Here is a 16,841-nt window from a genome sequence, read left to right as displayed (position 1 = left end):
TGAAGAAGGGTCTCGATCTGAAACATCACCCATTCCTTCTCTTCAGAGATGCTGCCTGGCCCGCTGAGTTACTCCAGCATTTTGTGTCTACCTATCATTTTGCATTGATCCATGTGCTTTGATAGTGGTGTTAAGAGGCTTTTAGATAGGTACATGGAGAAGCAGCGAGTGGACGGTTGTAGATCATGTTCAGGCAAAGATTAGTTTGATTTAGCATTATTTTTTTCACAGACATTGTTGCCAAAGGGTCTATTCCTGTGCTGTACTGTTCTATGTTCTATATTCTATGAGCTTAATTCTGCAAAGAATTTCTCAGAGGTTCACATGTTGTCTTCTGACCAATGCCCAAATTACAAGAACATTACAAGAACATTACAAGAACTGTTCCAGAGCCGCTGTCTGAAAAACAAAGCTCAGAGAATTGCTAAGGACAAACTGCACCCCCTCCACATACACCTGGATCTCCTGCCATCAGGCAAGAAATATCGCAGCATCAAAGCCTGCTAAACAGCTTCCTGCCACAGGCTGTGAGGCTGCTAAACAGTCACTCTGTACTCACAGTCACCTGATTCTGCGGCTTGGCACGGACACTTTAATAACTGGCACTGCCTTCGGACTGATCGGCGCTCAAAATACATATATTCACTGTGTCTCGCTACATGTGACAGTAATGAAACTAAACTGCAGCCACTTTAATAACTGGCACTGGCCACTCAAATCAGCTGCCCCGGACATTTTTATGATTGGTTTTACTGTATTTTAGCGTTGTTGTTTTACCTGCTTTTAACTATTTATACTGTTCCATCAGGGACTGGATTGTTTTTAGTGTTATTATGTGTGAAATGTTTTAAATTCCATGTGCGATGCTCCGGTATTCCCTGGGAAACATCTTTTCATTTTGCACTGTACAACTGTTGCTTGCAAGATGACAATAAAGGCTGATTGATTGATTGATTGATTGAAATTCGATCCTCAACAATCCCATTTGCTGAAGATAGATACAAAATGTTGGAATAACTCAGCAGGCAGAAAATGGAAAAGTGATATTTTGGGTGGAGACCCTTCAAAATTTCTCCAGAGCTACTGCCTGACCTGCTGAGTTACTCCAGCATTTTGTGTTTATCTTTTTTTTATAAACCAACACCTGCAGTTCCTTTTTGTTACATAATCCCATTTGCTGCATCATCACATCATCAAGGGAGGAGGAAAACTGTGATGGGAATGGGAAGTTGTGACTAGTGGTGGATTTACGTTTATTCTGTATCATGATGAGGTGAAAGGCGCTGTACCATTGCAAACCTTTCTTCTGTCTGGTGACAGCAGACAGCTGTCGCAGCCCATTTGCTCCTCAACGTTTATGTGGAATTTAACATCTGGTTCATGCTTGCTCTGCCCAACCATTTCTATGTGAGATGTAGCTTAAGATCAAAGTGAGACAAGATCAAAGTGATTGATGATAGGACAAATCAAGATAGCTAAAGGGACGATGTTATTAAGCTGGAAAGGATGCAGAAGAGATTCACAAGCATTTTAATGATACTGGAAGGGTTGAATAACAGAGTCTTAGAGCCATTCAGCATGGAAACAGGCCTCTGCACCCAACTTGTCCATGCCGAGTAATATGCCCATATATGCTGATCCCATTTGCCTGTCTTTGACCTGAGTTATAAGGAGAGACAGCATAGTCTGGGGCTTTATTCATTGGAATATAAGAGATTGACCAAATAGAGTGATATTACAAGGATAAGGTAAACAATCACTCTTTTTTCCAGGATAGGGAGTTTAAAAATAGAGGGCATAGATTTTTAGATGAGAGGAGAAAGATTTAAAAGCAATCTGTTTTTCACACAGATGGTGGTGGGTACCTGGATCGATCTGCCAGAAGAAGTAGTAGAGGTGGTTACAATGACAATATTTTTAAAAGCATTTGGAAAGATACATGCACAGGAAAGCTTGCAACATGAGTCAAAAGAAGGCAAGTGGGACTAGAGATTCTTGGTCAATTTGCTGTATGAATCTATGACTCTCTGAATGTTTTTCTGAAGGGCGGCACAGTGGCGCAGGGTTCGAGTTGCTGCCTCACAGTACCGGAGACCCGAGTTTGGTCCTGACTACGGGTGCTGTCTGTATGGAGTTTGTACCTTCTCCCTGTGACTGTGTGGATTTTCTCCAAACCTCCATAACGTACAGGGTTGTAGATTAATTGACTTCTGTAAATTGGAAATTGTCCCTAATATTTAGGATAGAGGTAGTGTACGTTTGATCGCTGGTCAGCGCAGTCTCGGTGCACCAAAGAGACAGTATCCTCGCTGTATATCCAAAGTCTAAAGTCTAAAGCCTGATTTGCAGTCCTCAATTTGATTTTGATTCTAACAGGGAAACAATGAAGACTTGAATGCAGTTGATTGGTGTAATTGTTGCCAAGAAACCTATTGATATTGTCTACAATTCCAGATATGTGGAATAACTCCCATTATAACTGCAGGGCATTCTCTGAAACGTAGCTAGATTGCAATTAGCATTCACAATCAAATTAGAGCAAACTGAAGATCAGCTTTTTCCTTGAGCTTTCTGACTAGGGATCTAGAGCAGAAACGTTAAAGAATTAATTGTGCTAATTAGAAATATTTTTAGCGAGGCAGATTAACACGATTAAATGCATTGTTCCTGACTCATAATTTGTTCATTAAGTTATAAGATACACCAGTAATAAAATTGGTGAAAAAGATTTGAAAAATCTTTCCTGAATCCTCCAATTTGAAAAGCAGCACGGACCTCAGCTGTAACATCTTTTAAAAGTTCTGACAACCGGGGCTCCTTATTTAATATACTTACACTGGGGATAGTTTAAAGGAGGTTACTGGGAATAAATAACCTTTGAAGATGAACAGATGCTCTGAATGAGTAGAAGGGGGGATACTGAGAGGACGATTCCCCTGTTGGAGGATTGTAGAGCTAAGGGAAGTCATTTCAAAATTATAGATTCCCCCACCTCCCTCCCCCCATTTAAGATGGAGAGGAGGTATTTCTTCTTCTCATGGAGCTTGTGAGTTTTGGTAAACTTCTAGTGTGCAGATAAGAAGATAATGTGGGAAATCACACGTTATGAAGAAAAGGCAGGAAAGAGGAAGCTAGACACAAAAAGCTGGAGTAACTTAGTGGGTCAGACAGCATCTCTGGAGAAAAAGAAGTTTCGGGTCGAGACACTTCCAGTCATGATCAGAACAGCTATGATCTTAATGAATGATCGAGCATGAGAAGTCAAACACTAGGAGGTACGAGCAGTAATAGGCTACTTAGGCCTTCAATCCTACCTCACTATTCAATTTGCCCAGGTTTGAATTCCTTCTCTGTGCCAGAACCCTAGAGCCCTCATTTTCCTGATCTTTCCAAAGTTTATCCTCCTCCACTTTAAATATATCAAATGATATTGCTGTGAATCCCAGAATTTCACTATTCTCTACATCAGGAACTGACTGGCCGACATAAGTTGTCTTGAAGCAGGAGGTTGCCGAGACAACGGGCGGTGGTCAGGTGATGGAAATGTTGATTGTTTAAGTGAGATTTTGTAGGAAAGGTGGGGAGAAAAATCCACAGAGACACACTGGTTACACGGCTATCCACCATCCTTACCGAACCAATGCATTGCAACACAACTTCACACTAACTACCCCCCAGAGCACCAAAAGTGGATGGCCATCAAATCCCCACCCCGCACATTTGAGAGGAAGGTATACTTTAACATTTCCATCCCCATTAATTCATTCTTCCCAATCCATTGTCCAAGATTTCAGCCCACGATTGGGAGAAACTCCACCAATAGCTTGTGTTTAGTAGTCATGGGCAATGCAACAAAATCTACATACATCACATACAAGAATCTACATACAAGAAGAAACATCCTCTCAAAATCTATCCTCTTGACTCCCACAGAATTTTCTAAGTTGCACTACAATAATTTCTCATTCTTGCAAATGTCAATGAATATTAGAAAAATAGTAGAAGGGAAAGTGTTTAGAGAGTGTGCAAAAATAGGAAGTGGATGAGACCAACTGGATAGCTCAACCAAAGGGCAGGAAACAGATTATTTTATTAGTTTCAATGCTACATCATTTTCTCAGTCTGAATCCATGGCTATTGATTCTGGCGGTTTGATGTGAAGCCGCAGAGTCATAGCACGGAAACAGGCCCTTCAACCCAACTCGTCCATGCTGAAGAAGTTGCCCAACTTACCTAGTCCCATCTGCCTGTGTTTGGCCCATATCCCTCTCAACCTTTTCTATCCAAAGCGTCTGTCCAAATGTCTTTTCTACATGAAGCAAGAAATGGTTGGACATCATCTCACTGCATTTCTTCGGATTAGTGCCCCTTATGTGGCTTTTCAGGCAATTAGCCTTTTCAAATGTCCTGTTCTTTAATAAAAAAGAGACTCATTGAGATCCATCAGCTTTTAATTACATTCCCCTGACCCCTGCCAATTTGATGGAAGTACATCTTTATATCCAGATTCCCCAGGAAATTAAATTAGCCATTAGGACACAATCATTCGCACTCTTTCTAAGGACAGCTAATTTTCTGATAGTGTTCTCTCCTTCTGTTAATAAGACTAATTTTAATGAAAAAAGAGACATTGAACGGCAGCATGCGCACTCCTGCACAATGGATGAAAGCAATGTTTACTTTTAATTAAGTTCTGCGATGATGGTGTAAATGCTTGAATCATTCCTGGAGGGAACTCACGGCAAAGGGGAGGATAGAAATGACTCTGTGTCTACTTTGTTAAAACTTAAATTAAAAACAAAAGTTCCTGGAGTTACTTATCAGGTCAGGCAGCAACTAGGATTTGTGGAACAGAGTCAATGATACGATACGATACGATACGATACGATATGATAGAACTTTATTTATCCCAGGAGGGAAATTGATTCTCCAAAAGCACAACATACATGAAACATGAAATTAAAGCGATGAGTGGAAAGCATTTTGAACGGCAAAGATGTGGGATGGGGGGGGGGGGGTCTGGAAGGGGAGTCAGTCTACCCCACGACAGAAGGGGGAGGAGTTGTACAGTTTGTTAGCCACTGGGAAGAAGGATCTCCTGTGGCATTCTGTACTGCATCTTGGTGGAACCAGTCTGTTGCTGAAGGTACTCCTCAGGTTGACCAGTGTGCCATGGAGGGGGTGAGCTGTATTGTCCAAGATGTTCCACAGTTTGAGGAGCATACTCGCCTCCAATGCCATCTTGCATGAATCCAACTCCGCCCCCAGGATGGAGCTAACCTTTCTGCTGAGTTTGCTAATCCGACTGGCGTCCGTGGTCTTCGCCCTGCTGCCCCAGCACACGACAGTGAAGAAGATGGCACTGGCTACCAACAACTGGTAGAACATCTGCAGCATCTTACTGCAGATGTTGAAGGAGCGGAGCCTTACAAAAAGTGCAGCCGGCTTCTTGTACAGGGCCTCAGCATTCCTTGACCAGTCCAGTTTACTGACCAGGTACACTCCACGGTATTTGCACTCCCTGGTAAACTGCACATCCACACCATTGTTGGAATCAGGGCACAGGAGTGTTCCTCTCCTTTCAGGCCAATGATCTTCACAGTTTTTGCCCATCCTGCTGATTACACCCAATGCAGAAAGGTGCAGCATCCTGCACCAGTGCAAAAGGAGCTGCCTCCTGCACCAATGCAGAAACAGCTGCTTTTTGCACCTGTGCAGAACTTGAGGATTTCATTAACTTCACCACTAACTTTCACACTGCCCTCAAATCCAGCTAGACTATCTCTGACGATTCTCGTCACTTTCTTGATCTCTCTGCCTCCATCGCAGAAGACAGACTATTGAGTAAAGACTTCTATAAACCAACTGACTGCATTAGTTATCTGGGCTACCACAGTTATCTGGGATGGGTTTTACTGCCACCCTGCTTCTTGCAAAGACACTGTTGCCTACTCTCAATTCCACTGCCTCCGTCACACTTGCTCCCAAGATGAGACTTTCCATTCTAGGATATTCAAGATGGCTTCTTTCTTTAATAAAAATGATTTCCCCCCTTTCTGTCATAGATAGATCCCTCATCCATGTCTCCAATGTGTCCTGTAGTTCTGCTCTTGCTCCCCCTCCCCCTAGACAGAATAGGGATAGAGTTCCCCTGGTCCTCACCTTTTAACCCACCAGCCATCACACTCATATCATATAATATCATATCATACTCCCACATTTCCGGCACCTCCAACGTGATCCCACCACTAATCACATATTTCAATCCCCACCCATTTCCGCCTTCTGTTGAGACCACTCCTCATCTCTGGCTCACTCATCCATACTCACCTAAACCGCCCACTCCTCAGGTACTTTCCCTGCAATTGCAGGAGATGTAACACCTGTCCCTTTACCTCCTCCTTCGCCTCCAACCAGCGAGCCAAGCAGTCCTTCCAGGTGAGACAGAGGTTCATGTGCACCTCCTCTAACCTCCTTTATGGCATCTGGCTTTCCCGATGTGGCTTTCTTTACATTGGAGAGACCAAGCTTAGACTCAGCGACCATTTCACTGAACACTTGCGCTTGGTCTGCCAAGGCTGTCAAGGTAGCACGGTGGCGCAGCAGTAGAGTTGCTGCCTTACAGCACTTACAGTGCCGGAGACCCGGGTTCGATCCCGACTACACACGCTGTCTGTACGGGGTTTGTACGTTCTCCCCGTGACCAAGTGGGTTTTCTCCGAGATCTTCAGTTTCCTCACACACTCCAAAGATGTACAGGTTTGTAGGTTAACTGGCTTGGTATAAGTGTAAATTGGGGTCAAGGAAAGAGCGTTCACGTCGCAGCCCTGTTTCCACCAATCTTTCCACCACCACGCACAAGAAGCATAAGAGGCGACAAGACAAACACCAAAGTATGCAGATGCTGAGAAGTGTGTTCAGCTCTGGCTGAACAACTTCTAATCTTGTGTGTGGACTCGATATGAAGAAGAATGCAAAGTGTTCCTAGTGTGTGTAGGATAGTGGGGGGATGTGCAGGGATTACTGGTCGGTGCGGACTCTGCGGGCCGAAGGACCTGTTTCCGCGCTGTATCTCAAAACTAAAACTAAGCCTATTGGATTTTTCGGTCGCTAACTATTTTAATTCCCCTTCCCATTCCCACACTCACCTTCCTGTCATGGGCCTCATTCATTGTCAGAGTGAGGCCACATTCATGCTGGAAGAACAGCACCTTATATTCTGCTTGGGTAGCTTATAGCACAATGGTGTGAACATTGAATTCTTCAATTTTAGGTAACCTCTAGCTAACCCCCACCAAACCTACCCACTCCATTTCACCCCCCCCACTCCTCCCCCCTCCCCCCTTCCCTTCCCCTATACTCCACCTAGATTCCCACCCATTTCCCCCTCTGCCCCTCCTCCTGCAACATTACACCAACCATCTGCCTATTACAAATCCCTCTTGCATATGTCGACCTACTACTTGCCATGCGTTGTCTTGTCTCCTTTTCCAGCTTTCATCCTCCCCCCCCCCCCCCCACCCCTCACCCTACACACACAGCCTAAAGAAGAATTTCAACTCATTGCCTATCCATGTTCCCTGTAGAAGCTGCCTGACCTGCTGAGTCACTGTGTTCTTTTCTGCATTTGTTTGGCTTCTGGTTACCTTCAGTCTTCCATGGGTTGGTGAGATTGTCTCTCGCTCATGAGTCCTATCAACCTGATCTGACCTCAGAGGGCAACCTTCTAATCCCGCAAACTGTGTTTGCACATCTTCTTACTTAAGTTTATATTCACTCGGGTAAAGAGATTAAACTACGCAAAGAATTTTGACTATGATCTTTCAATGGTGGTAAAACTTCCCTAGTTTTAATTCAGACACAAGAGACTGTGGACTGTGGAATCTTGAGCAAGAATAAAACATGCTGCTGGAACAACTCAAGGGTCTTGACCTGAAATGTCATGTTCACTTCGCTCTACAAATGCTGTCTAACCATCTGGTCCTCAAGCAGTTTATTTCTTACTCTTAATCCATCCTCTTAACTCCTCAATGGCTATATTAATTGCCTTGTGTATCCACACATTGACTTTGTCTGATTAATATACATGCATACTCACACTCCAGTGAACATTGCTTTCCTGTCTCACCTTCTAACAACACTCGGAGCAGTGTCTTCCTCACCTAATGGATGATAATGAGTCATGACAGGTCCACCAGAGAGTTTCTAGTTCTGTTACTAGCCTTTTAATCCACCACTACTCAGATCACTACGGATCTCTGAATACGACTAAGCCACACTAACATAGAGCCACGGAATTGTAACAGGACACAGTGGAGTCCATTTGGTCCATTCAGTCTGTAGCAGCTAATTGTGGATCAATTCTCTCCCATCTGTCTGCTTCTTTCCTATTACAAATTTAGTCGAGTTTATTGACCCATGCACAAGTGCGATGAGATACAGGTGCAATAAAAATATTGCTTTCAAATAGCATCACAGGCACATAGCACTCAGACAAACACACTAAAACAAGAACAAGGGGTCACAGTCCAGGACAAGGGGTCACAGCTTAAGGATAAGGGGGAAATCCTTTAAAACCGAGATGAGAAGAACTTTTTTAGAATAGAATAGAATAGAATAGAATAGAATAGAATAGAATAGAATAGTTTCTTTATTGTCATTGTAACATGAACCATGTACAACGAAATTTAAAATGTCAGCCAGTCAGTGCAGCATTCAAATTCCACACAGAGAGTGGTGAATCTCTGGAACTCTCTGCCACAGAGGGTAGTTGAGGCCAGTTCATTGGCTATATTTAAGAGGGAATTAGATGTGGCCCTTGTGGCTAAGGGGATCAGGGGGTATGGAGAGAAGGCAGGTACGGGATACTGAGTTGGATGATCAGCCATGATCATATTGAATGGCGGTGCAGGCTCGAAGGGCCGAATGGCCTACTCCTGCACCTAATTTCTATGTTTCTATGTTTCTATGTAAAACATAAATTACACATGAATTACACATACATTCCGCAAGTTGATGAAAAGTAGAAGGCTGTGGAAAAATGAAAACATTAGTGTATAACACAATTAGGAAACAACTCCATGTTGGTGCAAGTCATAAAATCATTAAGCCGTACAACACGGAAACAGGCCCTTCTGCCCAACTTGTCCATGCCAACCATGATGCCAATATATGCTACTCCCATTTGCCCACATTTAACCATATCCTCCAAGCCGCTTCCGTCACCACACAAGAAGATGCCAATCTACACGATGCTTAACCTATAGCCCTCCAAACGTTTCCTATCCATATATCTGTAAAAATGCTTTTTAAATGCTGTTATTGTACTTTCCTCAACCATTTCCTCTGGCAACTCCTTCCATGTACCCACCATCCTTTGTGTTACAAAGGCACTCTTCAGGTTCCTGTTAAAATGTTCTCCTTTCGCCTTAAACTTATGTCCTCTAGTTCATGATTCCCTAACCCTGGGGAAAACACTGTGTTCCCTCAACCTATCTATGTCCCTCATGATTGTATGTACCTTTCTAACATCACCCCTTAATCTCTTTCTTTGCAAGGATTAGCGGCCCAGCCAACCAATCCTCTCCCAAGAACCCAATTGTTTGAGTCCTGGCAAGAACCTTGTAAATCTTTACTGTTCTCTTTCCAGCTTAATGACATCCTTCCTATAGCAGAGAGACTAAAACTGAGCATAAGTGTGGCCTTGCCAATGTCTTGAACAACCACAACATAACTTCCATATTCAATCTGGTGATTTTTATTTTCAATAAATTCCCTGACCGAAGGTCAGCTGTTCGAACTGGAGAATCTAAAAGGTTCTCTACCCTCTCAGTCCATCTCCCTCAAACCTCTGCTTGGTCTTCAGCCACAGGCCATCGCAGTAAGTGTAAGAGCTGGGATGTTATGTCACAGTTTTGCAGAAACAAGGAACTTTGGATGCTAGTTCACCAAGGAAAGACACAAAAGGCTGCAGTAACTCAGCGGGTCAGGCAGCATCCCTGGAAAACAAGGATGTGCGATGTTTCAGAGTGAGACCCTTCTTCAGAACCGAGACTGCATTTGGACTGGTTTGCACATATCCAATCACCACAACACTGTGAGGATGTGGCAGCAGAGAGAGTACAGAAGAGATTCACCAGGATATTGCCTAAAATGGAGGGCTGTAGTTGTAAGGAGCAATTGGACAGGTTGGATTTATTCGCACTGGAATGTAGGAGGCTGAGGGATGGCCTTACAATGCTTTATATAATAATGAGGGCCATTAATAAAATAGGTGGTCAGAGTTTTTTGTCAGGGTGTGGAATCTTGAAGTAGAAGGCACAGGTTTAAGATGAGAGGGGAACAATTACAATAAGACCCTATGGACAAGTTATTCACACATAAAGTACTGGTTATGTAGAATGTGCTGCCAGAAGAAGGGGCAGATGCAGATACAATTCCAATGCTTAATATGCATTTACAGTAGTTTAGTTTAGTTTAGTGATACATCGTGGAAACAAGCCCTTCGGCCCACTACGTCCGCGCGGACCATCAATCCCTGAACATTTACCCGATCCTACACACACTAGGGACAATTTTACAATTATACCAAGTCAATTAACCTACAAACTTGTACATCTTCGGATTGTGGGAGGAAACCGCTCCCGGAGAAAACCCACGCAGATCACAGGGAGAACGTACAAACTCCATGCAGACAAGCATCCATGGTCAGGATCGCACCCAGGTCTCTGGTGCAACCCCACTACTGCGCCACTGTGCTATTTAGACAGTTACATATCTAGGAAAGACATCGAGGGATATTAACCTAATGCGGGCAAATGGGATTATGATAGATAGGCATCATGGTTGGTGTGGATGAGATGGGCTGAAAGGACTCATTTCCATTAGAAACATACTGTATAATTAGAACCATTCTGTACAATTCTATGATACTATGAATTATTCCTGGAAGAACAACTCTAGTTTCTCCAGACTAACCATGTAGATGAGGATCTTCATCCATAAAAATAGCGTGGTGACTTTCTTCTGAATCCTCACCACATTTATATCGAGGTGACCACAATACTCCCGTTGTGGCCCAAAGGCCCTTCATTTAACAGAGGATTAACATGAGCTTCCTGCTTTAATAAGCACAAACAAATAACTGGAAATATTCAGCAAGTGGGCAGTGTTCATTGCAAAAGAACAGCTCAGGATTCATGCACATTCCTATTTCAGATCTGCAGCTCTGGCAGTGTTTTGCTTTTGCTTTGCTACACCAGGTTTATAATTACGGGCACCTTGAGTGCTGTCCTAACCTGTTCTTTACACAATAAAAGACAGCGTAGGCTGAATGCCCTGACCCTGGGCTGTAATTTGCAGCGTAGTTCTCTGAAAGAGAGAGAGAACTATTTCAATAAGAAAACACTTTCTCAGAATTCTCTCTCATATTGCTGGACTGCTCTTCGCATGCTGAGCACAACATTTCATCCTGGTATTGATTGAGGAACATGCTGGCTGTGAATGACCACTTTCTCCTCCTGCTAAGCATACAGAGAGGATCCAAAGATGTTAATGGGTTATGCTTGGAGGGGAACAGATCAGTTTAACTGTTGTGTCATGCTGAACGTATTATCTTAGTCTCAGTGTATTATACTACACCACTATTTGCTACAATGGAGCCAGATTGCCGGTACGAAGTATACACATAATTGCACACTAAACACAAAAGACCAGGAGAGAATATAAACTTCCAGAGCTTGAGTCCTCCCCACCGCACTGCCTTTCTCTTCTTCAACCCCCGAACCTGTAACTTCTACCACCAAGAATTGGACAGGGGCAGTAGGTGCATACCACCACCTGTAGGTTCCCCTCGTATCACCACAAGCACGTCACTATCACTGGTTGAAGATTCCAGCATTGTTCAAGTAAAATTCCGCAGATGCCAGAAGTCCAAAGCCAAACAGGGAAATATGGGATGCTCTCTTAATTAGTACGTGTCAGGGGTTATGGGGAGAAGACATGAGAATGGGGTTGAGAGGAAAAGATAGATTAGCCATGATTGAATGGTGGAGTAGACTTGATGGGCCGAATGGCCTAATTCTGCTCCTATAACTTATGAACTTATCCATGTTACCGTCCAAGATCCTCCATTCAAATCAATTTTGGAAGTTAAGAATAATGATGGACAAATTTATCAGACCCCCTCTGATGTAGCGTCCTTGCCTAGTATTTTCTGGTTTTGTTTAGCATTGAGGAATAACATTTAGTGTACATGAGAATTTCCTTCCTCAGATGGAGGTGAATCTCTGGAATTATCTGCCCAACAGTTGTGGATTACTGCAAATATGTAAAGGGAAGCTGCATAGATTTATGAGAGATTATGGAATTGAGGACTATATGGAACTGGTGCAGGAGAGGATTTAAGACCTAGGTAAGTTCAAAGAGGGTGACATTGAATAGCCAGACAGATGAGGGATTAAGTAGCCGACTTCTGCCCTTGGCTTCTCATGCTATTTTATAGTATACCCTGTCATTATCTCTTCTCCCATCTCCTGCCAGACAGAAGATAGAGGCATAGAATCTTGGTCATACAGTCTGGAAGCAGGCCCTTTGGCCCAACTTGCTCACACCGCCCAACATGTCTCATCTACACTAGTCAATACAAAAAGCGGAAAAATATTAAAGATTGTAAATGAGTACTACCAGATTCAAAAGCATCTTATTCCCTCTATTATTAGAATCTCCAGTGGCATCAGCCCTGCATCTTACATTACCAACCCCTGTGGCTTGCAATATTATGTAGTAACTGGGTACAACAAATTTAGGAATGCATGAACAAATTGTAAGCAGCAGTGTTAAGTTACTAACAGTCATAACGTCATTAGTAATAAGAGCAGAATTCGGTCATTAGGCCTATCAAGTATACTCTGCCATTCCATTATGGATGATCTATCTCTCCCTCCTAACCCCATTGTCCTGCCTTCTCCCCATAACCCCAAACACCCGTACTAATCAAGAATCTATCTATCTCTGTCTTAAAAATATTAACTGACGGCCTCCACAGCCTTCTGTGGCAAAGAATTTCACAGATTCACCACCCCCTGACTAAAGAAATTCATTCTTATCGCCTTCCTAAAGGAACGTCCTTTAATTCTGAGGCTATGACTAGTACTAGACTCCCCCACGTGGAAAGATCCCTCCACATCCCCTCTATCCAAGCCTTTCACTATTCAGTACGTCTCAGTCCAGTAAGCCTGATTTAAAACCATGAGTTAAAATCACTCAGGATAGTTGGGGTATTTAAATTCAGTCGATTCATTAATATGGAAAATGTTAGAAACCGTCACCAGGTCAGGCAGCATCTGTGGCGTGAAGAACAGATAATGTCTCAGTTCCGAGACCCATTGTTAAAAAAGGGGTGAGAGAGAAAACAAGTTTTCAAAGGTGAGGCAGGGTCAGGGGAGGCACATTGGCTCAATGGTAGAACTGTTGCCTTATAGCGCCAGAGACCCGGGTTCGATCCTGACTATGGATACTGTCTGTATGGAGTTTGTACGTTCTCCCTGTTACCGCGTGGGTTTTTTCCTATTGCTACGGTTTCTTCCCACACACCAAAGACGCACAGGTTTGTAGGTTAATTGACTTTGATAAAATTATAAATTGTCCCTTGTGTGTTAGTCAATGGGGTGATAGCTGGACGGTGTGGACATGGTGGGCTGAAGGGCCTGTTTTTACACAGCATCTCTGAAGTAAAAGTAAAGTTAGAGAAAGTGGAAGAGGGATGGATGGAATCAAAGAGATGAAGGGATTTCTCGTCGCCCTTTTACACAGTTGGTTGACCCATTACAGGAAGCAAGTTGAGGCTTTGGAAAGGGCACAGAAGAGATTTACCAGAACGGTGCCAAGATTAAGGGGTATTAGCTACAGGGAGAGTTTGAAAACAGCTCGTTCATACCACCAGGATGCTCATTGAAGCTAATCCCATTTACTTGCGTTTGATCCTTCTAAACTGCTTCAATCCATATATCTATCCAAATAACTTTTTATTTTACTTGTCTAAACACTGCCTCTGGCAGCAAGGTTTATATTCACACCACTCTCTATGTGAAAAAGTTACCTCTCAGGTTCCAATTAAATCTTTCCCCTTTCACCATAAACCTAAACCCCCTAGATCTTGATTCCCCAACCCTGAATGATATGAGCCTTCACATTTTATTGATATTTTATAGAGGTTAATAAAAATAATTTATTGACTTTTTCTTTCATTCTTCTTTCACACAAATGGACGGAAAATGTGAAAATTTGTTGCTTCAGTTTATTTTACTTTCTAATCATGATTTGGGGATGAATTTAATATTTGGTTGCAGCCAGGACAATGGGCCTTCATGGCCAGCTGCAGCTTGGACATTGAAAATGGCACGAAAACCTGGCGACTTGTATATGGTCTCAGTGGGCTATTTCTACACATTTGGAACTTAATCTGGGATTGTGTTTATGTATAGTGATAATTTACCATACTGTATCCTAAATAGAATTTCACTGTACTTCGACACATGTATAATAAAGAATCATTGGACCATATTTCTTCTTTGACTTTGCACTTAGACCATGTGTTTTCCTGAGGATTATTCGATGCAATAGAAGTCAACACGTCAAATTGGGTTTATTATCATGTATGGAAGTATGTTGAGATACAGGTACAATGAAAATCTTGCTTGCAGCAGCATTACATGCACTAAAAGATAAATTACATATAAATGGTACATAAATTACATAAATTGTACATAAATTACACATGGCTGCAGCTCGACTGCAGTCCGTCCATCTTTTCTTTCTTTTGGTCCCATTAGGTGTATGTTTTTGGTTTTAGTTTTTGGCTGTGTATATGTGGGGGGTGGGAATCTTTTTAAACTTTTAAATCTCTTCCCTGTACGGAGACCCAACCTTTTCCCTGTCGGGTCTCCGTTGTCGTTGGAGCCTAGCACCGTGGAGCGGCCTCCAACCGGAATCGACCTGGGGCTCCAGTCGCAGAGCCTGTGGACTCACAATCGCAGAGCTGGCCGGCTTCGGAGCGTGGAGCGCTGTGGTGGTGTGCGGCTGTGACCCGACTTCGGAGCTACGGAGGCTCCAGCCGCTGGCCTGGTAGCTCGCGGGTCCCGGGCGGGAGACCACTTTTCGGAGCTCCCACAACACCAACTTCTCCCGCCCGAATCGTGAGGTTAAAAACGACCTGGAGTGGGGCCTTACATCGCCCTGCGCGGCTTTAACGGCTGCGGAACTTGCTGGGGGCTTTAACATCAGGAGAAGAATAAAGTACAGGGGAGAGACGAGACTTTGCCTTCCATCACAGTGAGGAGGTGTTTGGAGATTCACTGTGATGGATGTTTGTGTAAATTGTGTTAATTGTGTGTCTTTATTTTTTTCTTGGTCGTATGACTGCAGAAACGAAATTTTGTTTGAACTTAGGTTCAAACGACAATAGACGGTATTGTATTGTATTGTATTGTATTGTATTGTACATAAATTCTACAATACAGTGAAAAGAAAAATACTGTGTAAAAATGCAAGACAATTTAGCAATTTAAACAATTTAGCCATCTCCCATCCACCATAACCCCTACCCCACCCAGTACACACATATGTATTCCACCATCTCCCATCATCCCAGTCACTCTCTTTCTCCTCCTCTGTATGCTCATCTCCCATCCCCAAATCCCAAATATCCCTTTTTTCTCCCCTCTTTTCCTTCCCCCCTGTTCCTTGCTAACGATATTCCTCCCTTGGTCTTTACATTGCACTACTCTTCTTCTTTCCTTATCCGACATTGTTTTGTCTTCTTTTCACCTCTAGCCTGTGTCTAACACTTACTCCACCTGTATGTTAATCTGCCCCTCTCACCTGTATCCACCTATCACTTGCCTGGATAGACACAAAATGCTGGCATAACTCAGCGATACAGGCAGCATCTCAGGGGAGAAGGAATGGGTGACGTTTCGGGTCGAGACCCTTCTTCAGACTGATCATAGGTGATGTTTTGGGTCGAGACCCTTCTTCAATCCTGTTCTGCTGAGTTACTCCAACATTTTTTGTCTATTTTCGATTTAAAACCAGGTTCCTTCCCAGACATTTTGTCTCTATCACTTGCCATGCTTTGACCCAGGCCAATCTTTCTTTTCTAGCATTCTACACCCTACCTTGTCAGTGCGAAGAAGTATCTGACCCGAAACGTTGTCTGTCCATTTCCCGACATGGTAAATTTATCCAGCACTTTGTTTTTTGCTCAAGATTCCTGCAGTCTCCAAAATCTTTGGTCTTATCAAGATGAAGAGTTAGTGGACGTAGCACAGTTGGTGAAGATGAGAGAAACCTTCATGTTACAGAGCACTCATTCCTCTAATCCCTTTACCTCCTCATAGTTCTTACAGGCACTTTGGTGAAACAATGTTGTCAAAGAAGGAATACAGAAATGATGTATTGTTTAATTAAATTGATTTATAAATTTTTACCAGGCAGTGAACATGTAATTCTCGGTAAAATGGAGGAAAAAGATCTTGTTATGTCAAACACTTGATATATCTTCAGAAGATGCTACATAAAATCAATCTTTTCGCTGGTTTTGCTTCATTTACTGAAGACACGTGAAGATAAATAGTTCTGTCTTGGATTAAGCATCACAACAGTACTTAACTCAAGTGAGTTTAAAATCAACCTTCCAATGAGCATGAAGATGTCGTCAGAGGTCAGAAAAATCAAATACTACTTCATGATTCTGGGACTCTAAATCTAAAATAAAAATGTTTAATGTGGAAAAAGCTAACAGGTCAGGCAGCATCTGTGGGGGAAAATAAAGAATTAGCATT

The sequence above is a fragment of the Leucoraja erinacea genome, chromosome 8 (genome assembly GCF_028641065.1).
Source record: "Leucoraja erinacea ecotype New England chromosome 8, Leri_hhj_1, whole genome shotgun sequence".
Lineage (NCBI taxonomy): Eukaryota > Metazoa > Chordata > Chondrichthyes > Rajiformes > Rajidae > Leucoraja > Leucoraja erinaceus.
This window is presented reverse-complemented; position numbering follows the sequence as displayed.